The 24,548-nt window shown below is 48.6% G+C and overlaps 1 pseudogene; it reads right to left on the minus strand.

Annotated features, from left to right (window-relative positions):
* Nucleotides 1–1,146: 1,146 nt before the first annotated feature.
* Nucleotides 1,147–16,796, minus strand: LOC141271489 (SKI family transcriptional corepressor 1 homolog-B-like; annotated as a pseudogene).
* Nucleotides 16,797–24,548: the final 7,752 nt, after the last annotated feature.

A 24,548-nucleotide genomic window follows, 5' to 3' on the forward strand; every position in this document is an offset into this window, starting at 1 on the left:
AGGGAATTTGTCACCCCCTGGTACTTATCTGACCTCTAATATGGGCATACAGGTGATAGAAATGTAAATCTATACCTACCTGTATGCCTCATATTAGAGGTCTTGCTGCTGGGAAATGTCTTTTTATCCAGTCAAGTTTCTGATGTGTTCCAGTCCCGGGGTCTGGAAGAAATCGCCGCTTTCTGTGTGAATTACAATGTTTTCCTCCTCCCCTGTACATCACAGTGCCCTGTGATGTGCAGTTGCAGCAGCCAAATCCATGCCTGTGACATGCAGGGGAGGGGGGGGAATATTGTAATTCACACAGGAGGCGGGGATTTCTTCCAGACCCCAAGACTAGAACACATCAGAAACTTGTAGGAATAAAAAGACATCTCACAGCAACAAGACCTCTAATATGAGGCATACAGGTAGTGTAGATTTACATTTCTATCACCTGTATGCCCATATTAGAGGCCAGATAAGTGCCAAGGGGTGACAGATTCCCTTTAAGGGTGCCTTAAAAATGCATTTCTTTAGATTGGTCTATCGCCTTGACATACTTATCTAACTATCCCTGTTTTGTCCATACAAAATTTTCTTCAAAACTAGGACTCTCGCATCATCTGTTCACACATCCTACATGCACTTAATAGCCTTCTGTGTCTGTATACATACTAGTTGGTGACTGGTTCGTGCAGCATTACCTGAACACCCTATTTATTATATTGATGGCTGGACCATACAATAAAAACAATTCTTACCATCCACATTTCATGTCTCCCCTATATCCTCATAGATTGTAAGGTTGTGAGCAGGGCCCTCACTCCTATTGGTATCTGTTGATTTATGTGATTATTGTTACTCTGTAATGTCTTTTATTGTCTGTACAAGTACCCCCTAAAATGTAAAGTGCTGCGGAATATGTTGGCGCTATAGAAATAAAATTATTATTATTATTATTATTATGGGTACTGCACGTTAATATTATTTGTGTATTACACCCTTGGTTTCTGTGGCACATGTCCTTAGCCCACTCCCACTCCTCACCTGGTAGCCACCGGTGCTCCTTGGACTGTCCTCCCTTGGGCTTTGCTCCCTGCTCCCTCCTGTCCTCGGTGTGCCTAGCTGATGCTGGGGAGAAGGCGCTGGAGCACGGCCCCGGGACTACACAGGCACCTCGGGGAAACGGCTGGACTCCACGTCTACTTTAGGCTCGTCTGCAGTGTCGGGGCCAGGAGAGGTGGAGCGGTAATTGGAGATGTCGCTCAGCAGATCCAGGAAGCTATACCCCGGTTGCTTGCTGGCCCCCTAACCTCCCAGCTCCCATATAACTTGGCCAGACTCTCTGCAGCCTTCACCACTGGCCTGAGGGAGGAGATGCAGCGGAGCTTTCTGGGCGTGAGCCACTCCCCAGGCCTCCCCTCATCCCCAGAGCACACTTCCTCCCCGTTTGCAGACTGCTCTTCCTGGACTTCTCCGCTGCTCTCCGGCTCCTCTGCTTCCTCCGCAGTCTTGGCCTACATCTGCTGATGAAACAAGGCTGGGTAAGAGGGGACTGGTAGGGCCCCAGCTGCCGGCCAGAAGACCGGGAAGGGCGGGTATACAGAGTCCTTAGAGGCCAGGGTGGCCGGCAGAAGACACCGGGCAGCACTCCCTTGTCTCCCAGGCTGTAGTCATCCTTCTTGGCGCACAGACTGAATGCCGGGAAGCCATATTGGTGTCAGCAAGAGCAACAGAGTCATCTTGTGCAGCACTCCAGAGAAGTACTTCCTGAGCGGGAAGCTGCGGGATGCCTACTCCGCATTCACCCGTAGGTTCTTGGCTGGTGGCGGGGGTGGCCAGAGCTCCAGGTGCTGGATGGCCAGGCTGCTGCTGCATGATGGTGAGGGGAAGGCTCTCTTGTGGGTGCCGCCATTGAATATGGCCTTGACGTTCTCCCAGGAGTGCGCCAGGTCTTTGGAGGCGGTGGGGTTGCTGAGCCACAGGTGCAGCCTCCAGCTGTTGAAGCTGGAAGCAATGGGCCCTGCCCATTTGTTCAGGGCCCCGGCACCTGCCCAGATGCGCCGGGAAGTGACACCAGCACAGATTACCAACCATCATATATGGATGTCTAAATGGCTTCATCACCCTGTACTGTTCTATACTTTTTCTTGGCTAATATTAGGATTATACAAAACTTTATTCATTGTTATAAAAATATTAGAGGATTAATTAAAAAGCTATTAGAACATCACTTTAAAACAAAAGTTTTGTAGTGCATTGCTTATTGTTGTTAGGGTAATGCCAGATGTGGTTTTTATATTGCCTATTAAACAATTATTAAAAAAAAAAAAAAACTTTGATGATTCAAACCGAAAAATAAAAATATTTATTAGATTTGCAATTTTGCTAAACGAATTAATTGTTATTGTGAAGCAGCAAAGTAATTAATTTTAATCAGTTCAGTGTATAATAAGCCGTGGGTAGTTAATTGGTTGCTATGGATTGTAGTGTGGATGACATATACTATTCATATGTATATTATAACATGATATTGGCATAAACATTTATTCATTCTCAGATTGAATCTGGATTCATATCCTGGATTTCACTCCATATTCATCAATAATAACGTTGTTATTTTTGCTGTGGACCTGGAGGACTTAGTCACTGTAAAGGTTTCTATATTCTCTGGTCATTTATTTAATGGAATTTGAATTTGTGAAAGACGTTCAATCCACACAGAAACTGACCTGACAGATCATTTATACTGCGCCATACACAATGGATATTACCAAAGACTCCGCATGAAAAGCCATGAATCGTAAAGCAAATATTCACATCTCTGCTGGATAAAGGCAGATGTGCTTAGCACATACCAGCACAGTGAATATTAAAGCTAGGATCCAGATATTTCTCTTTCCTTTCTATGTAAACAGAAATGAAAGAACATCTGTCACCATCTCTCATATATCACAGTATATTATATTGGGGGTGTTCAGTTATATGACATCTCCACCTCAGGCTGCGTTCCCATGATGAGTATTTGATGTTGCAGATTTTCTGCAGCATTTCTGCACCAGTTAGCTAAATTAGGTTATATTAGTTTTTATTGTGTTTTTGTTTCCTCTCGGTGTATCATGTTTTAAATAAAGCTGCTTTGTTTTTGATATTTCCTGCTATTTGACTTTGACAAACCTTTATTAATACAGTTAATTATAATTAATAATAATAATAATTTTATTTATATAGCGCCAACATATTCCGCAGCACTTTACAATTAAGCGGGGACATGTACAGACAATAAATTCAATACAAGGTAAGACAGTTTAAACAGTTACATCAGGAGTGAGGTCCCTGCTCGCAAGCTTACAATCTACATGGAAATGGGGGGACACAATAGGTGGAAAGTGCTTGTTATTTCAGGTCAGGCAATTATAATAAGGCTATGTGCCCACGATGCAGAAATGAAGCAGAAAATTTCTGCAGCATTTCTGCATCTCCCTGGCAGAAAAAACGCATGTAGATTGTGCATGCGTTTTTCCTGCAGAATACATGCGGATCCACATGCGGATTCACTTGCGTTTCCGCATGCAGATTGACAAGCGCTTTCCATGCGATAGCATCACTTGGAAAGTGCTTGACAACTAGGTCACACTGTATTAATCCATGCAAACAGCATGGATTTATACAGTGTGCACCGTAAAAATGAAAACAAATAAAGCTATACTCACCCCCGAGGCCCCGGCGTGGCTGCAGCGCTGTTTCCTGGCTGGTTCCCGGCTGCCGGCATATCGCGAGACAGAGCGGTGAAGGGCCTGCGGTCACATGACTGTGACGTCACCGCAGGTCCTCAAGCGATGCCGGCATTCAGAGAGAAGCCGCTGGACAGGTGAATATAAACTTTATTTGTTATTTTATTCTTTTTTTACAGGTACAATGGTACCCAGGTCTGGATGAGAGTCTCCTCTCCTCCAGAACTGGGTACCATCCGCACATAGAGACGCATAGAAACCGCTTGTAAAAATGTACAGTCGCGGTTTCTATGCGTCTCAATGCAAGTCAATGGCGGGAGTTCCGCTGCGCTTCCGCAAAATTAAATGACATGCTGCGGATTTTTGTTCGCAGCATAAACGCTGCGGAAAAATCCGCAGCATGTGCATAGAACATGCGGAATCCCCTTGGGGACCATGGGGTGCGGATTACCTAGCGTTTCACAAGCATTTACGCTGCGGAAATTCCGCAGCATAAACGCTTGAAAAACGCTACGTGGGCACTCAGCCTAAATAGGGATTTTCATATAAGGCTATGTGCTCACGTAGCAGATTTGATGCAGTGCGTTTTTGCCTCTCTGGCAGAAAAAAACGCATGCAGATTCACATGCGTTTTTTCTGCCAGAGAGAAGCGTTTTTTCAGCGTTTTCGCATGCGTTTTTTCAAGCAGTTTTCCAGCGATTTTGAGCATCACTTGGAAAGTGCTTGACAAGTTGGTCACACAATATAAATCCATGCAATTGGCATGGATTTATAATGTGTGAACAACTGATGCTTTAAATGCAGCATCTATAGTAAAAAAAAAGAAAATTAAAACATTAAAAATAAAAAAAAAACCTGTATACTCACCTCTCCGGTCTCCTCCAGTCTGCTCCCGGCCACGTCCTCTCTCTTCAGCGTCTCGCGGTGTACTGTCAGGACCTGCGGTGACGTCATTTAGTCAGCTGATGGTGACCATCACCTGACCGCCGACCTCAGCGCTCGCGTGACCATCAGGTGACTAAATGACGTCACCGCAGGTCCTGACAGTACACCGCGGGACGCCAAGGAGCGAGAACGTGGCCGCGAGCAGACCGGGGGCCGCCGGAGAGGTGAATATACAGGTTTTGTTTATTTTTAACTTTTTTATTCCTTTTTTTCACCGCGTGGTAGCCGGGATGAAGAGGAGTTGTAGTCTCCTCTTCATCCCGGGTACCACACGCACCGCGATTACGCTGCAAATTTGCGGGCATTGAATTTAATTGAAATGCAGCAAATCCACATATACCTGCGGGTTTGCTGTGTTTCAATCTTCCTCAGTGGCCGTGAATTTGCGGCGTAATCGCGGTAGAAATGGTCATGCTGCGTTTTGCAACGCAATGCGAATTCGGCACGCAAATTAGCGCATTATGTGCACAGCACATCCAAATTCACATTGCTTTGCATGGCAGACTGTTTTACAAGCGTTTTTGCGGCATTTTCGCAGCCTTAAAAACGCTACAAAAACGCTACGTGGGCACATGGCCTAAGGCTGCATGATCTGGTCAGCCAATATGTTGAAGTGCAATTATGAAGTGCAGTTATCGAGTGCATGGAGGGTGTGGAGACAGATGAATAGTAGGAAGCAGATTCTGAATAATATTTAGAAGGAGGGAACAGCGGAGAGTTAGGTTAGTAAGTTGAGGTGATAGGCTTGTTTAAAGAGAGAAGTTTTTAAAGCACACTTAAAGACGTGGGGGCTAGGTATCAGTCAGATCGTCTGGGGTAGTGCATTTGAAAGAACTGGCGCAGCACGAGAGAAGTCATGGAGACAGAGGTGCGAGGTTTGGATTATGGAGGATGTTAGTCTTAGGTCATTTGTAGAACGGAGGGCGATAGACATAGATGAGGGAAGAGGTATAGGGTGGTGCAGAACTGTGAATATTTTTACGTGTGAGAGCGATGAGTTTAAATTGGACCCTGTAATAAATGGCAACCATTTAAATGACACAAGGTGGAGTCATCAGTGAAGTAGCTGGACAGAAATATGACAGAAATACTGTTATGTGATGTAATGTGAATTGTGATGTGTGATAGTAATGTTAGTCATATGTGTAGTTTGATCATGGGGATAGTTAGATAGTTAGAGTTAATTTTTGGGACTAGCACAGAGTGAGAGGGGATGAGTTACAGGGAAAGTGACAATTTCCTATCAGAGGGTCTGTAAGGTGCCCAGGGCATAAGTCAAGTAGTGTTGAGCCACCCCCGTAGTGTTCGAGTTCGGTTCGGTTCGTCGAACACCCGTGTGTTCGCCGAACTGTTCGTCGAACTGTTCGTCGAACACCTTCGAACACCGTTAAAACCAATGGCAGGCAAACAAAAACACATAGAAACACATAGAAAACACCTTCAAAGGTGTCCAAAAGCTGACAAACTGCTCAGAAGACACAACTAACACATGGAAAAGTGACAAGTACATATAGTCATGCGAAAAGAAAAGAGGTGGAGGAGTAAAAGGAGGGGGAGACACAGATATAGGCATGTCATGCCCTTCTAAAATCCAAAAAGTGAGAAGCCGAGACGGCCAGTCCGCTCCTGCCCGTGCCACCTCCGTGTCGCCGGGTTTGTGCCAGAGCCGCGGTGAACCCTGACGGCCAGCCCCCCTCTCCCAATACTGGTGCCTGTCCGCTGGTGGGTCGAGAGAGCCCCCCTGTGGTGGAGGCAGCTCTAAACTTTTTAATTTAAATTGTCCCTCTAATTTGAATGAATACACTTTAAATCCATTTACAAGGATCTATTGGAGGGCAAGTCTCATGCCAGCAGCCGCGTAATTCCAGCTCCAGTAGCGTCCACTAAAGCTGCTGCAGTTAAAAAGCTTTTATAAGGATCGAGCTCGGCTGTCCACCGCAAGGCATCCTAGTGCCAGTCCCAGCCCCTATGCCTTGGGGTGCCTCCTGATGCTCTTCACTAAGTATCCCGTGGTCCCGAAGCATTTCCTTTGAAAAAATTAAGTGTCCAAACTACAGGTGGTGTAGCTTGCTTAACAGCCGGGATAATCCGCTGACTAGCAGACACTGCTACTAGGCACAAAGTATTTCCTGGGCTAGATGCAGTTAAAAATTTGTAAGTAGATACTCTCGTTGGATGCTGAGAAAGCATTCCATAGAGTCTCCTGGCACGCCATATATGATTCTCTTAAAAAGCTTGGGGTAGGGGTCTAGGGGACCCTTTTATAGCCAAAATCACGGCCCTGTATCACAATACGTCACCTAGGCTGAAGATAAATGGAACTGTAGCACTGAGGGCTCGGTTGCTACAGACGTATTGCACCTCACCCAGAGGTGTGATATCTCACTCTCAGATAAGGATGGAGTGTGGATCAGGACCCGACACCTGCATGCATTACACCACATTGCCGTGGGGCAGGGCGACCAATATGCCCCTGAGATGGGCACGACAGTCCCTGTCCCTGGCTGGAGTGGGGGGAGGGAACACTGAGGAAGGGGAACCCTGCAGTGCAGGAGCAGGGAGGAAGCAGTTCCTGGGTGCATTGAGAAGGGAGTATAAAAGGTGGACACCATCTTAGTTCAGTGCAGAGAAGTCTGAGCAGAAGTGGCAGGGAGCAGGGGCTCTGCATGAGCTCTGCTCCGGAGGCGGGCCTAGTAACAGAGGCCCAGGCCTGCAAGAGGGAGAAGGAAGGAAGAGGAGCGGAGAAGGCTCCAGGAACGAGGAATGAAGGGATCCCAGGGGTGCGGACGGGCGAGTCGCCACCGCACGCCCGAATCCACCTGCGTGGAGGGGTCAGGCCAAAGGGGGACACCGGTCCCCGAACTAGTGGAGGCAGGAAACGACCCTCAGCTAGAAACCGGAGGCTCTGACATTTTATGTGGCGCAGCCCCTTGCTCCACCCGCTAGGAAGGCACCACATAGGTTCAGGGAAACTGGCACCAAGTTTACCAAGAGGAGGCCCGAGGCAGCCGGACAGAAGTGTTGGTAAGAAAGGCCAGACAAAGGACACACAAAGGGGGTCCTGTGAAGCGCTCCAAAGTTATCTGGGAGTTGTCTGAGCCCCTCACCTGGTGAGCACAGTACGACGTGGGCAGCCGTTACCTGCAGACGTGGTCTGGATAATAAGAACTGTGAGTAAAGGCCCTGAACTGCATCACTGACTCCGTGTCGTTACTGCTGCTGCCCTGCACCATCACCCCCATCCTCCGCATACACTGCCCTGAGGCTATACTCCTCCCGTGGGGAGTTATGCTACGCTCTGCTGCACCCACAACACCAGCCTTAGCGGTCTGCCCTGTAGCGGCGGTTCACTCTGACCGCAATCCACGGGTGGCGTAGTCGGACATTTAAACATCAAAACCACATAAATAGTTCCGCCACTGGTTTGACCGCCCTGAGCCACGGAACCGGATCGCCGCCACGAAGACTACAACCACCAGCATCCACCAAAAAGGGTCCGGCTCCGGGTGTCCCAAGGCCCAGGGGGTGCGTCAGAACATTTTCATCACCTTTCACAATCACCAATGGGACAAGGCAGGGATGTCCTCTGTCCCCTCTCTTATACATCCTAGTGACAGAGCACCTGCTCTCATCAATTCGCCATAACCCCAATATTAGGTGGATTGAGGTGGGAGGCACCGAGTACAAGTGCTCTCTATTTGCTGATGATGTCCTAGTATATATCACTCAATCACACATATCCATCCCTGCTGTTATGGCTGAAATAGATCACTTTGTTACATGGTAAAATTTTAAAATCAATGCAGCGAAGTCTGAGGCCCTCGATGTCTCCCTCCCTAAATCCATATAGGATTCCATCCAGTCCAACTTTCCCTTTGCCTGGCCCTCACAGGGTATCAAATACTTAGGAATTCCTATTCATAGAGACCTCTCCCATCTATGTTATCTTAATTTTGGGCCCTTTATTGAACAATTCCATACAGACCACGGTTGGCAAGTTAGAACTGTAAGATTCACTACGTGAACCACTGGTGTTTTGTGGAAAAGCACATGTACACCGCGTTCCAAATTATTATGCAAAAAGTGTTTAGGAGTGATAAGGGAAGAATTTGTTTGTTTGTCAGTTAAACTCATTGATGGTGGTGTGTGTCAGGGCTCTTTATATCACTGTAAGCAATTGCAGACACCTGTGCTAATTAGTTTGGCAGGTGTGTCCAATGAAAGGCAAGACTACTTAAGAAGGCTCTCTCACATTATTAAGCAGCCTACATTTTCTGCCAAAATGGGAAAGAAAAAGGATGTGTCGGCTGCTGAGAAGCAACAAATTGTGGAGTGTTTAGGTCAAGGCATGACTACAATCAACATTGTGCGATGATCAGGATGAAGTGTCTTGGCAATCAAGAAGTATGTAGCTGATTCACAGTACACACGTGTGCGTGCTGATAAGGGCAAATTGAGGACTCTTTCCTACAGGCAATTACGTCAGGTTGAAACAGCAGCGGCAAAAAAGCCTTGTCATAGCAGCAGACAAGTTTTTGAAGCTGCTTGTGCCTCCAACGTCCCCCGAACAACAAGATGCAGGGTCCTTCAGAGGTTTGCAGCTGTGCATATGCCATCCTGTCGACCTCCTCTATCCACTTCACACAAGCAGAAACGGCTCCAGTGGGCCAAACATTACATGAAGACTGATTTTCAAACTGTTTTGTTCACGGATGAGTGCCGTGCAGCGCTCGATGGTCCAGATGAATGGAGTGGAGGATGGCTGGTTGATGGACACCCCACGCAAACACGGCTACAGCGCCAACAAGGAGGAGGTGGAGTAATGTTTTGGGCTGGAATCATGGGGAGAGAGATTGTCGGCCCCTTTAGGATCCCTGAAGGCGCTAAAGATGAACTCCATAATGTATGTGGATTTTCTCAAACAGCACTTCCTGCCATGGTTCAAGAAGAAGAACCGTGTATTTCACAGCAAGATCATTTTTCTGCATGATAATGCACCATCTCATGCTGCACATAAAACATCTGCATCTCTGGCTGATATGGGCATAAAAGGGGACAAACTTATGGTGTGACCCCCATGCTCCCCTGACCTCTACCCCATTCAGAACCTTTGGAGCATCATTAAAAGGAGTGTCTATGATGGCGGGAGGCAGTTCACATCTAAGCAACAGCTCTGGGAGGGTATTCTGTCCTCATGCAAAACAATTGAAGCAGAAACCATCCAAAACCTGACAAATTCAATGGACGAGAGAGTTCAGAAGCTCCTTTCGAACAAGGGGTCCTATGTGAAAATGTAACATCACCTAGAATAAAGTTTTGAGTTGAAAACTGTTTGATTTCAGTTTCTAACAACCTGCTAATGCTTATAATTTCAAAAATGACCATTTTTTTGGTCTTTATTAAAATGAAAAGGTTGATCGAAAAGTTTGGGGGATCTAAGAGTGTGGCAACCCAGTAGTCATGATTACTTCGAATTCTGACAATATGAGGGTCATGCTGCAGGTAGTGCAGCAAGAAGGCACTTATGTGTCTTGCGCATCTCGGAGCCCCAAAATTATTTTCCGGGCTAGATGCAGCTAAAAATTATTTTTAATTTTAAATCTGGTGAAGCTTATTATAGATGGCCTAATAGGATCAGTGCTGCACACTGCTACAAAGCCCAAATTATTTTCCAGTCAAGATACAGATAAACATGATTAGTAATTTGAAAGCTTAAAACGGTTGGTAGGGTGATTTTAACCAATCATCAAGCTTTTACTCTCCCCAGGATGACACAGGGGTAGAAAAGTCGTTTCGGATCCATGATTTGTTCATCTTTATGAACGTGAGTCTGTCTACATTATCAGTGGAGAGCCGCGTGCGCTTATCTGTCAGCACACCACCAGCAGCGCTGAACACACGTTCAGACAGAACGCTGGCTGCGGGGCATGACAAGATCTCCAAGGCGTAAGTGGCTAGCTCCGGCCATTTATCCAGATTGGAAGCCCAAAAAGAGCAAGGGTCCAGTGACACAGTCGTGGCTTCAATGTTTACTTGGAGATACTCCTGTACCATCGTCTCTAGGCGTTGACTATGTGTCAGACTTCTTGTCTCCTGTGGCCTTGCAAAGGATGGGCTAAAAAAGTGGTGAAATGATTCCGCAAAATTGATGTTACCAGCAGATACTGTGGTTCTGTTACGGTTTGAGTGCTGAACACTTGACGGTCCCACGGTTGGCAAGTTGGAACTGTGAGATTCACTACGTGCACCACTGGTATTTTGTGGAAAAGCACATGTAAGATTCTGCAACAGTCTCTGCTGATACTCCTGCATGCGTGCATCCCTTTCTATGGCAGGAATAATTTCTGCAAATTTACTTTTGTACCGGGGATCTAACAGTGTGGCAACCCAGTAGTCAGGATTATTTCTAATTCTCACAATTCGAGGGTCATGTTGCAGGTAGTGCAGCAAGAAGGCACTCATGTGTGTTGCGCATCCAGGAGCACCAAGTCCCTGTTGTGTTGGTGGCGAGGTAACAATCATGCTTCCTTCCTCTGTCCTCTCCCCCCAACCTCGCACAACAGAAATGTGATCAAGGTCTCCCTCATCTGATGAGTCTTCCATCAGTTCGTCCTCCACTTCTTCCTGGGCTCCTGCACCTTCCTCACTAGTTTGGCTGCTACCATGCGCCCTGGTAAAACCATCTCCCCCACCCTCACATGCCTGCCGCCTTGGTGCTGCCGACCGTCTGGACCTTGCAGATGTTAGCCCTTCCGCATACAACTCCTCCTCCTCTACTTCCTCCACCTCCTCTTGTGCCACCACCTGACTCTGAATTCTGTTTAACATGTGCTCCAGCATGTAAATCACCGGAATAGTCATGCTGATAATGGCATCGTCAGCACTAAACATCTTCGTCGCCATTTCAAAACTGTGCAGAAGGGTGCATAGGTCCCTGATCTGAGACCACTCCTCCAGCGTGATTTGCCCCACCTCTGAATCTCGTTGGCCCAGGCTATACGTCAGAACGTATTGCACCAGGGCTTGTCGGTGCTGCCACAGTCGCTGCAACATGTGCAGAGTTGAATTCCACCGGGTAGGCACATCGCATTTTAGCCGGTGAAGTGGCAGGCCCAACGACTTCTGTAGAGATGTAAGTCGCTGAGCTGCGGGATGCGAACGGCGGAAGTGAGCACACAGCGACCGTGCCCTCTGCAGAAGGCCATCTAGTCTGGGATAGTGGGCTAAAAATTGCTGGACAACCAGGTTCAACACGTGAGCCATACAAGGCACGTGTGTGACATTGCCCCGGCGAAGGGCCGCACCCAGGTTTGCAGCATTGTCGCACACGGCCTTCCCTGGTTTCAGGTCCAGTGGAGACAACCATTCATGAAATTGGTTCTCCAGAGCTGACCACAACTCCTCAGCTGTGTGACTCACATTTCCCAGACATTTCAATGTAAAAACCGCCTGATGACGTTGAGCCCTACTGCCAGCATAGTAAGGAGGTGTGCAGGATCCCTTCTGCGCAGTTAGAAAGCTTGTGGCATGACCAGACAGGCTTTGGGTGCAGGTGGAAGACCGAGAGGAGGTTGAGGAGGCAGAAGCAGTGGAGGAACTTTGACATAAAGAGGATTGACGCACAACTCGTGGGGACGGCAAGACTTGGACAGCAGCCCCTTGTCCTGCTGTCACCATAGTTACCCAGTGCCCAGTCAGCGACATGTAACGCCCCTGTCCATGCCTACTCGTCCAAGTGTCTGTGGTGAAATGCACCCTGTCACACACAGAGTTTCTCAAAGAAGCGGTGATGTTGTGTGCGACATGCTGGTGGAGCGCAGGCACACCTTTCTTTGAGAAGTAGTGCCGACTGGGCATCTGGTACTGGGGCACTGCGACGGACATAAGGTCTCGAAAATCCTCTGTGTCCACCAGGCGGAAAGGCAGCATTTCTGTAGCCAAGAGCTTGCAGATGGTGAAATTCAACCTCTTAGCTTTCTCATGGCTAGGAGGAAATGGTCTTTTACTTGTCCACATCTGAGGGACCGAGGGCTGGCTATTGTGCTTAGACGGGGTTGATAAGGGTGTCCCCGGCAAACTGCCGGTCTGTGAGGAAGATGCAGGCGGACATGTTAGGTTGCCTTGATCCAAAGGTGGTGCTATCGATGTCGGACAGCGCTCAACACCAGCTGGTGTTACCACCTCCAAAGAAAATGATGACCTGCCAATCACGCTGGCTGTTGCGGGTAAAGAGGTGGCAGGTCTGCGCCCCAAAACAGGTGTGACTGCTGTCCCCCCAGTCACAGAGGATGAAGAGGCCGCGGATGCACAAGATATGGCAGACGGTGATTGGCCCGGCCGGCTAGGCCGCATTGTAGCACACTGAGCTTCCCACTGCAACTTATGCTTCATGTCCATGTGCCGGTTCATGCATGAAGTACTCAAACTATGTATTTTTTGGCCTCTACTTAGCTTTTGCTGACAAATGTTACAGATAACACGAGTTGGGTCATCTTTATCGATCTGAAAAAATGCCCAGGCTATGCAAGGCTTAGCACCCATGCGACCTGAAGAGCCACCACGACTTGTGGTGAGAGGCAGAGTTGTGTTTGAGGATGCAGTTGTTGACGTGCTTCCAGTACTACGTCTCTGTCCAGGAAGGCGCAACCTGACCTCGTCGTCACTAGCATCTTCCTCCACCTCCTCTGCTGACCTCATCTCTTGGCTGACTGTGGGTTGACAGTAAGTGGGATCTCCGACCTCATCATCATCACCCTGTGCGTTATCACACCCGTCGTCCTCAGAGCCAACCTGTTCCTGCCCTGACAAAAAACTAAAGTTGTCGCTCCAATCAGGTATTTGAGTCTTATCATCGTCTTCCTCATTGTCTCCACCAACAGGAGTTACAGTTTGGGAATGAGGGTCTACATTATGGTCAGAACCTTCTGCGTCTGGTCCTGGATCCGACTCATAAAGATTCTGGGCATCAGTGCAGATCATTTCCTCGTCTGGATTCACAGAAGCGCTGGAGTCGACCTCTGATTCCCAGGCTATAGTATGAGTAAACAGCTCTGCAGACTCAACCATCTGTTCTACCTCATACTCAGACGGGCAGCTGGAGATTTGGGAGCTGTGAGGAAGCAAGTGCGATTTGGGTGACACCTTTGAGGACTGGAGTATTTGTGATGTTGAAGTTGATGTGGAGGAGAGCCCACTTAAAGGAGCACTTGATATCCGTTGAAGCACCTGCTGTTTTTGTGCCTCATCTGGAATTTGTAGCGATTGGCGTGGCCGTAAGAAAGGGATCTTATCACATTGTCCGCTAAAAGAAGTAGACATTTTAGTTTGGCTGGAAGATGGTCTTTCTTCTGCAGATGTTACTGTTGCTTTAACACCTACCCCACGGACACAACCTTTTTTCCCCTTCCCAACACGCCTATTCCCCTTTCCACCAGCAGCAGGCCTTTTTCCACTCATTTTGGTGGTTAACTAATTCACAACTCTGGAGTTGTTTGCACAAAAAAACAATGGATGGTAACCGAGCAGAGCTGAGTGGCCAAACTGTGGTATTAGGCCAAAACTATTGGCTGGGTTAGATGCAGAAAAAAATTATTTTGAATTTGCAACCTGATGGAGGTCAGTATAGATGGACTAATACAAATAGTCCCACACACAGCTAGAAGCCCAAATATTTTTTCAGAGGTACTGTAGATGCAGATAAAAATTAGTTTTAATTTGCAACCTGATGGAGGTCAGTATAGATGGACTAATAGAGAAAGTCCGACACACTGCTAGAAGGCCAAATATTTTTTCAGAAGTAGATGCAGAAAAAAATATATTCAGTTTGCAACCTGATGGAGGTCAGTATAGATGGACTAATACAAATAGTCCCACACACAGCTAGAAGCCCAAATATTTTTTCAGAGGTACTGTAGATGCAGATAAAAATTATTTTTAATTTGCAACCTGATGGAGGTCAGTATAGATGGACTAATAGACCAAGTCCCACACACTGCTAGAAGCCCAAATATTTTTTCAGAGCTAGATGCAGAAAAAAATTATTTTTAATTTGCAACCTGATGGAGGTCAGTATAGATGGACTAATAGACCAAGTCCCACACACTGCTAGAAGCCCAAATATTTTTTCAGAGCTAGATGCAGAAAAAAATTATTTTTAATTTGCAACCTGATGGAGGTCAGTATAGATGGACTAATAGACCAAGTCCCACACACTGCTAGAAGCCCAAATATTTTTTCAGAGCTAGATGCAGAAAAAAATTATTTTTAATTTGCAACCTGATGGAGGTCAGTATAGATGGACTAATAGACCAAGTCCCACACACTGCTAGAAGCCCAAATATTTTTTCAGAGCTAGATGCAGAAAAAAATTATTTTTAATTTGCAACCTGATGGAGGTCAGTATAGATGGACTAATAGACCAAGTCCCACACACCGCTAGAAGCCCAAATATTTTTTCAGAGCTAGATGCAGAAAAAAATTATTTTTAATTTGCAACCTGATGGAGGTCAGTATAGATGGACTAATAGACCAAGTCCCACACACTGCTAGAAGCCCAAATATTTTTTCAGAGCTAGATGCAGAAAAAAATTATTTTTAATTTGCAACCTGATGGAGGTCAGTATAGATGGACTAATAGACCAAGTCCCACACACCGCTAGAAGCCCAACTATTTTTTCAGAGCTAGATGCAGAAAAAAATTATATTCAATTTGCAACCTGCTGGAGGTCAGTATAGAAGGACTAATAGAACAAGTCCCACACACTGCTAGAAGCCCAAATATTTTTTCAGAGCTAAATGAAGAAAAAAATTATTTTTAATTTGCAACCTGATGGAGGTCAGTATAGATGGACTAATAGACCAAGTCCCACACACTGCTAGAAGCCCAAATATTTTTTCAGAGCTAGATGCAGAAAAAAATTATATTCAGTTTGCAACCTGATGGAGGTCAGTATAGATGGACTAATAGAATGATGCTATGCCCAAAAGATTTTACTTCACTAGGTGCAGTAAAAAAATTGGTATTCTATACACAGGTGTTATATCTTGCAACACAGATAGGCTACTCCACTGACTAACACACTCTGCAATAGGCCAAAAAGGATTAGCTTTGCTAGAGTCAGCCAAATGCTGTGAAAAAAACTTGCACAGCACTGGCACAGACCTGCCTGGCAAAAACTGATAGGAACTCATGTAACCTAGTCCTGAAAAGGACTCCAATTACAATTAGTCTTTACTCCCACAACCTATCTATTTAAGAGCACAGACCTCCCTGATAAAAGTCGTAGGAAAAGCTGTAACCTAGTCCTTAAAAGGACTGCAATCACAACTATTCCCTACTCCCAAGCTATCTGTATATTTGTGCGAAAATTGGCTTGAAATTAACAAGGTATAGCGCACACAGCAACAGCGGTGCCGTCTAACACGCAGCTGCAGCAGTGAGAAAATGGTGGCGACGGGGAAAATGGCTTGGTCTTATAGGGCAAGGACATGTGACATACACTGCCAATGACACATGCCCTTGCTTGTGTGAAAAAAAGCACTTCGCTCCGTGTGTGCGCTGCTGATAGGCTGACAGATTGCACCTCCCCACTGCAAATGCGGGAAAGAGAAAAAAAAATGGAGATCTTCATTGTTCCTGCAGAGATCCATCCCCTGCCCCTGCCCCCACCCCGCTGTACACTCAAACTGCGTATTAACATTAATTTTCATCATTACTGAGAAAAAATCCAGTTATGATTTTGGTGCACGAACAGTTATCGAACATAACCTCGAACAGCCGAATTTTTCTCAAATTGTTCGTGTTCGCCGTCCGGCTCGAACACCGCCCAAAACAGCTCGAATTTGAGATTGGCGAACAGTTCGAGTAGAACAACGCTCATCTCTAAAGTCAAGTGCAAGGGGCTGCTGTGTTCCCACAACCTAGCACCCTAAAATTATACAGTGTCCCAGTCTCTTAGTGTCATGCTGTGCACAATGCAATGTACTCACATTCAGGCCGCAGCCATCCACTGTCTCCATGATCCCGGATCCAGGAACAGCCACAAATAAATCAGGGGACACTTGATTCATAACAAACAATTCAACTTTACTTAGCAGTCCATGTTCAATCCATGATACAGCATAGTACGTTTCCATGTTCTCTGTATGTTCAGCCTGAGATATCCCTTGTCTTAATGGCTCCCTTCACCCCCAAGATACTCAATCTGGCTCCGCAGCTCTTATGAGTTATGTCCTGTCTCCCTGAAGCGTCTCCTCGTCCAGCTTCCATTTGTGAGAAGGGAATGAGGCACACTTTCCAGTGCTTAATTTTGACTGTAGGCCCGAACATTGCAGGATGTTCGCACAAAACAGTAGCTGATGTTCTCATGCTGCCAAAACAGTCCGCACTATTCGTGCCCTCTGGCCTAACACTCTTTCATTTACAATCTAATCTTCAACCATCTCTATCTGACAACTATCAGGAAGTGCTCCCCCCTAACTCTGGCCCTCCCATGTTGGGGCTGATCCTGAACATTTAACTGTATCCTGTAACTTAATCCCTCAGTCCTACGCTATGCTTATGTTCTATACTCAACCCAAGCCTTTCCCTATATGTTACACATAAATAACATTATACATTCATCACATTACAATACATTTACTGCACACATTAGTGCCTATAAGATTCAATGGAGTTTCACATTTTACATTACTCCTACAATACAATAAAACCATGTTCTAACATACAGTATATACACATACGTTGTCTTTAGGGGGAGAGGAATATGACAGCGAGAGAATAGGATCAGACATGACACTCGGCTCACATTGTGACAGAGTTTGATCTGAGTAACATTAGCATAATCGGCCCCATTCTCTTGCATGAGAGAATCGATGGTCGTGCGACCCCAACCTAAGGACTCTACTGAATCACATAGCCGAATTTGTGAGCTAAGCAGGCCCAGATGCCTTAGCCGGTCATGTGTGGCACCCCAGGGGTCTGGTTTCCACAGTAACAACAATGTTATGTCTGAGAGCAGGTGGGAGGTCTCTTGGTCAGGAATCCTATGCATGCCACACCTCCTGCCCAGTCCTGGGAGGGGAAGAACTTCCCCTGTATAAACCTGGGGCTGAGGCAGGGTTAGAGAGTTGAGAGGGAGAGTTCAGCCAGGAGGGCTGACAGGGAGCTGTGGCTCCGGCTGGGCCCAGCTCCTGGGCCATGCCAGAAGTAGAGAAGAGAAGCAGCATAGGAAGAAACAACAGGAGCTCTGTGGGAGCAGTGTTACAAAGAGTCAGGGGCTGGCAGCTGCAGAGCTCGCCCTGACTGAGAAGATTTCTTACCGGACCCGGAGTCCGAGGCTGTGGGGACTAACTCCTACCCAGCAGCAGAATCCGTCAGGCAGGGGATTTCAGGTCCTCTGGCCAAGAAACCCGAAGGCACGGTCACACGCATGGGACCAGCACCGCCGTCGTGGAGCGGAAGCTACTAGAAGGCTCCGAGTCACCGGCCATACGGGTGAGCACCACACGGTACACTCAGGGACGTGGGCTACTTATACTCGCTTCTAGCAAGGTAGCCAGAAGAGTATCGTTAGTTTGGGAGGCCTACAACTCCGCCTGGCCAGGGGAGATCCCATCTGCTCAAGGACTGACCAGGCCCCAACCGCTAGCCAGTACTCCGGGAGGGTCTATCTTTGTCACCAGTAAAGACCCTGAACTACACCGCATCGTCTCTGAGTGGTTCCTGCTACCCCCATCATCCACGTCGGCTGCCCTGAGGCCATACCCCTCCCGTTGGGGGTTATACTATCACGCTGCACAATCCTACCACCGGCCTCAGCGGTCTGCCCTGCAGCAGCAGCTCCTTAGCTGTACTCAACGGGTGGCGTAGTCGTCCAACATCTACCGCTAATACAGCGCCACTTAGTCTGACTCCCTGGGCACGGACCGGATCACCGCCACGAGACTACAACCCTCAAGAGATCCGGCTCCGGGTAAGCTCCCGCATGCGCAACGCAGCGCGACACAGGCCCAGGGGCGCGTCAACTTTTGGCGTAGCCGGCAGGATTTCGTGCCCGCAACCACCGGGTACTGCGTGCCTGAAAAAGACTGTTCAAACTTACCAGTGGTGAAGATTCCCGCCATCCGGCGCCATCTTCAGCCTTCTTCCCGCCATCGGTGAAGATTCCCGCCATCCGGCGCCATTTTCAGCCTTCTTCCCGCCTTCCGTGGAGTTTTCCCGCCGTTGGACACCATCTTGAAGACGCCGCGCGGGAAGAAGAGGGGCGTGGACTCCGAAAGCGCGCGAGAACTGAAGCCCCGCCTCACGTCCGGACGTTGCGTAAGGTCCTGGAAGGAGCCCAGCAGACGCCGACGTCACAGGAGCGCGACGGAAGGTCCTCAACCCTGACGATCCACTGCGGAGCCGCGGCCTACGGAAGAGGATCATCGCAAGGTAGGCCACGGTCCACTAGCGGGGAGAAGGATGCCGGATACGGAGGAGAGCTTCACCGCTTCAACCCCCGCCAGCGCCACCGCTGTTGCGGTCATGCCTTTCACCATGCCCTATATCCCGGGGGCAGCCTGGCTACCCCAGTACTCAGGGGAGTCACATACCCTGCATGACTTTAGAGAAAAGCTGGATAGCCTCTTCCAGGTGTACCCCCTCACAGAGGAGCAAAAAGTGAGCATCCTGGTGGCCCAATTAACCGGAGCAGCCCAAAGGGAGGTAAAGTCCTGGCCACCTGGGAGGAGGACTGTCGCAGAGATACTAACCCAGCTAACCGAGGAGGAGCTGCAGTACTACCAATACGAGGAAAGCCAAGAGGACCCGGACGGGTCTGAGGACTACCCTCAGGAGGGAGCACAAAGAGGACATAGCTACTGAAGGGAAGTAGCGTGAATAAAGAGCTGTAAATAGTTACCCGTAAGGGTACAAGGACTGCTGCTAATTAAAATATGGTCCCCGTTGGGATTAGTGAATTGTTCCCCGTGTGTCCCTATCCCTTACCAGGCTGAGGACTGTGAGCAGCCATCCCCTATCCCTTACCAGGCTGAGGACTGTGAGCAGCCAATCCTTATCCCCACTGGCCGAGGACTGAGAGCGGCCATATCCTGTAAATAATTATGTGTTTCTAGTAATTTATAGGAGTCCTTGGTGAATTTACCGGGAATCCTTTGTACAGTTAGTGGAGCGTAACCCAGGATGGACTAAAAGACTGTTAAGGACTCGGGGCAGGACAGACCCCTACCTGGTTACGTCTCCCTGTTTTGGTGAAATGGACACCTTTGTTTCCTTCAAAGACTGCACCCGGTTGCGGACATGCCGTAACCATCTTTATGTGTTTTTCTTATTGTATTATTATTGTTTATACCTTGATATGTTTTTCTAAAAATATGTTTAGTCCCGGAGTACTAAATTTCACTAGGGGGGAATGTGGCACCCCAGGGGTCTGGTTTCCACAGTAACAACAATGTTATGTCTGAGAGCAGGTGGGAGGTCTCTTGGTCAGGAATCCTATGCATGCCACACCTCCTGCCCAGTCCTGGGAGGGGAAGAACTTCCCCTGTATAAACCTGGGGCTGAGGCAGGGTTAGAGAGTTGAGAGGGAGAGTTCAGCCAGGAGGGCTGACAGGGAGCTGTGGCTCCGGCTGGGCCCAGCTCCTGGGCCATGCCAGAAGTAGAGAAGAGAAGCAGCATAGGAAGAAACAACAGGAGCTCTGTGGGAGCAGTGTTACAAAGAGTCAGGGGCTGGCAGCTGCAGAGCTCGCCCTGACTGAGAAGATTTCTTACCGGACCCGGAGTCCGAGGCTGTGGGGACTAACTCCTACCCAGCAGCAGAATCCGTCAGGCAGGGGATTTCAGGTCCTCTGGCCAAGAAACCCGAAGGCACGGTCACACGCATGGGACCAGCACCGCCGTCGTGGAGCGGAAGCTACTAGAAGGCCCCGAGTCACCGGCCATACGGGTGAGCACCACACGGTACACTCAGGGACGTGGGCTACTTATACTCGCTTCTAGCAAGGTAGCCAGAAGAGTATCGTTAGTTTGGGAGGCCTACAACTCCGCCTGGCCAGGGGAGATCCCATCTGCTCAAGGACTGACCAGGCCCCAACCGCTAGCCAGTACTCCGGGAGGGTCTATCTTTGTCACCAGTAAAGACCCTGAACTACACCGCATCGTCTCTGAGTGGTTCCTGCTACCCCCATCATCCACGTCGGCTGCCCTGAGGCCATACCCCTCCCGTTGGGGGTTATACTATCACGCTGCACAATCCTACCACCGGCCTCAGCGGTCTGCCCTGCAGCAGCAGCTCCTTAGCTGTACTCAACGGGTGGCGTAGTCGTCCAACATCTACCGCTAATACAGCGCCACTTAGTCTGACTCCCTGGGCACGGACCGGATCACCGCCACGAGACTACAACCCTCAAGAGATCCGGCTCCGGGTAAGCTCCCGCATGCGCAACGCAGCGCGACACAGGCCCAGGGGCGCGTCACATGCATGAGGCCTAGTGAATATTCACACATCAGATATACAGAAAACCAGCTTCATTCAACTGAAGGGTTGTTTCAGCCTAAGCACAAGGACTTCTGTAAGCCCCATTCATGAGTGATTCAGTTGTAGAACTTTCTGCATCAAAATTGCAGCATGGGAATATACCCTTAGGGTACGTTCAGACAAGCATATTTTCAGTCCTTGCGCAGTCCGTGTAAAAAACAGAGCGCACGTGATTGGTTCCCTGTGCCTGTCCGCATAGCCGACACGTGTAAGAGCTGTCAGTTATTCACATTCACTAGTCTAGGTCTGGGTCCAATGCACTTGGGCTACTTTTAGACCTCAAGTCAGTGTGAAAAAAAGTCACAGCCTGCTCTAGTCTGATCCAATTTGTGGACTAGACTAGTGTATGTGAATAACTGACAGCTTTTGCACCTGTCGGCTATGCAATCGCCCAAGTTTTACAAGCGGTCTCTGAACTTGGCCTTAGTATATTATTCCATGTACCAAATCCAAATGAAATTAGCAACCTCAAAAAAATATATTTAAGGGCAAAATCTCCACTGGATAACTAATTGTGCTGTAGGTTTCAAATTTGTAGCTCCCTTCAGCTCTGCAGATATTCTCTGCGGTGCACGCATGGGGTTTTATAAAATTCCATTCATAATTCTGCTACTGTAATATGCAGCAAATTTTTGGCTCACAATTCCGGTGTGGAAAATCTAGTATCTACGTTACTCATGGGAATATCCCCACGTTAACCAATTCCTGACATAGAACGCACTCATACACCTTATATACTAGTACGTCTGCACGTCCTACAGTATGTCAGGTTCAGGAGCTGAGCATGTTCCATACTGGGTAGGTACTTGCTGTGTTATACTGCTAGCATCTGCCGCTAACAGCAGCGAGCAATGTTAGCTCAGCTCGCTGTTGTTTAACCATTTAAATGCTGCTGTCAATTTTTGGCAGCGGGAATTTAAATAGTACTTACTAGTATTTTGGATTTTTTTTTCCTGCTATTCAGTACATTATACGGTAAGAAAATCGTGTCATTCAAAACTACAACTTGTCTCGCAAAAAATTACAAGTTTATGTGGGCGCAAAAAATAAAAAAGAGTTATGACTCCTGGAAGAAGGAAAAGAAAAAACGTAATCAAAAATAAAAAACAAAAATGTCTGTTCACAATGGGTTAATAATAATAATCACCGTTGCACCTAGGCTTTAGAGCTTCTCAATGTACTGCAGCTCCTATCACTATACCATTTATATCTGCAGGGAAAAAGTCTTTCTCCACATGACTCATCAAATGTGAAATATTAGCTGACAAAAGCTGAGTCACTAACTAGACGTGTGGCACCCCAGGGGTCTGGTTTCCACAGTAACGGCAATGTTATGTCTGAGAGCAGGTGGGAGGTCTCTTGGTCAGGGATCCTGTGCATGCCACACCTCCTGCCCAGTCCTGGGAGGGGAAGAACTTCCCCTATATAAACCTAGGGCTGAGGCAGGGTTAGTGAGTAGAGAAGAAGTAGAGACAGAGAAGAGAAGCAGATATAGGAAAGAACATCAGGAGCTCTGTGGGAGCAGTGCTACAAGGAGTCAGGGGCTGGCAGCTGCAGAGCTCGCCCTGACTGAGAAGTTATCACCGGACCCGGAGTCCGAGGCTGTGGGGACTAACTCCTATCCAGCAGCAGAAACCGACCGGCAGGGGATTGCAGGTCCTCTGGCCCAGAAACCCGAAGGCACGGTCACACGCGTGGGACCAGCACCGCCGTCGTGGAGCGGAAGCTACTAGAAGGCCCCGAGTCACCGGCCATACGGGTGAGCACCACACGGTACACTCAGGGACGTGGGCTACTTATACCCGCTTCTAGCAAGGTAGACAGAAGAGTATCGTTAGTTTGGGAGGCCTACAACTCCGCCTGGCCAGGGGAGATCCCATCTGCTCAAGGACTGACCAGGCCCCAATCGCTAGCCAGTACTCCGGGAGGGTCTATCGTTGTCACCAGTAAAGACCCTGAACTACACCGTACCGTCTCTGAGTGGTTCCTGCTACCCCCATCATCCACGTCGGCTGCCCTGAGGCCATACCCCTCCCGTTGGGGGTTATACTATCACGCTGCACAATCCTACCACCGGCCTCAGCGGTCTGCCCTGCAGCAGCAGCTCCTTAGCTGTACTCAACGGGTGGCGTAGTCGTCCAACATCTACCGCTAATACAGCGCCACTTAGTCTGACTCCCTGGGCACGGACCGGATCACCGCCATGAGACTACAACCCTCAAGAGATCCGGCTCCGGGTAAGCTCCCGCATGCGCAACGCAGCGCGACACAGGCCCAGGGGCGCGTCATCTTTTGGCGTAGTCGGCAGGATTTCGTGCCTGCAACCACCGGGTACTGCGTGCCTGAAAAAGACTGTTCAAACTTACCTGTGGTGAAGATTCCCGCCATCCGGCGCCATCTTCCGCTTCCTTCCCGCCATCGGTGGAGTTTTCCCGCCATCCGGCGCCATCTTCGGCCTTCTTCCCGCCATACGTGGAGTTTTCCCGCCATTGGACGCCATCTTGAGGACGCCGCGCGGGAAGAAGAGGGGCGTGGACTCCGAAAGCGCGCGAGAACTGAAGCCCCGCCTCACGTCCGGACGTTGCGTAAGGTCCTGGAAGGAGCCCAGCAGACGCCGACGTCACAGGAGCGCGACGGAAGGTCCTCAACCCTGACGATCCACTGCGGAGCCGCGGCCTACGGAAGAGGATCATCGCAAGGTAGGCCACGGTCCACTAGGGGGGAGAAGGATGTCGGATACGGAGGAGAGCTTCACCGCTTCAATCCCCGCCAGCGCCACCGCTGTTGCGGTCATGCCTTTCACCATGCCCTATATCCCGGGGGCAGCCTGGCTACCCCAGTACTCAGGGGAGTCACATACCCTGCATGACTTTAGAGAAAAGCTGGATAGCCTCTTCCAGGTGTACCCCCTCACAGAGGAGCAAAAAGTGAGCATCCTGGTGGCCCAATTAACCGGAGCAGCCCAAAGGGAGGTAAAGTCCTGGCCACCTGGGGGGAGGACTGTCGCAGGGATACTAACCCGGCTGAGGGACACCTTTGATACCCGCACCTCAGCCGAGATCAAGCTTAGATTCTACGGGTGCAAACAGCGGGCACATGAGAGTATAAGGGACTATGCCCTGAACCTACAAGAGGCCCTGAGAGCCATTAAGCAGACCGACCCTGACGGCGTGGGAGATGAGGACAGGCTGTTGACTGAACAATTTATAGAGGGTTTATATTGCAATGCCCACCGAACCCAGTTGCGGGCAATGGCCTTACAGGACCCTCATCTGGGATTTGCACAGTTCAAGGACAGAGCCATCCGGGTGCTTCGAGAACCGGCACCAGGTGGCGTTGTGACCCCCAG

The sequence above is a fragment of the Phyllobates terribilis genome, unplaced genomic scaffold (genome assembly GCF_046119375.1).
Source record: "Phyllobates terribilis strain yellow unplaced genomic scaffold, ASM4611937v1 Scaffold_5__5_contigs__length_657084704, whole genome shotgun sequence".
NCBI classification, from domain to species: domain Eukaryota; kingdom Metazoa; phylum Chordata; class Amphibia; order Anura; family Dendrobatidae; genus Phyllobates; species Phyllobates terribilis.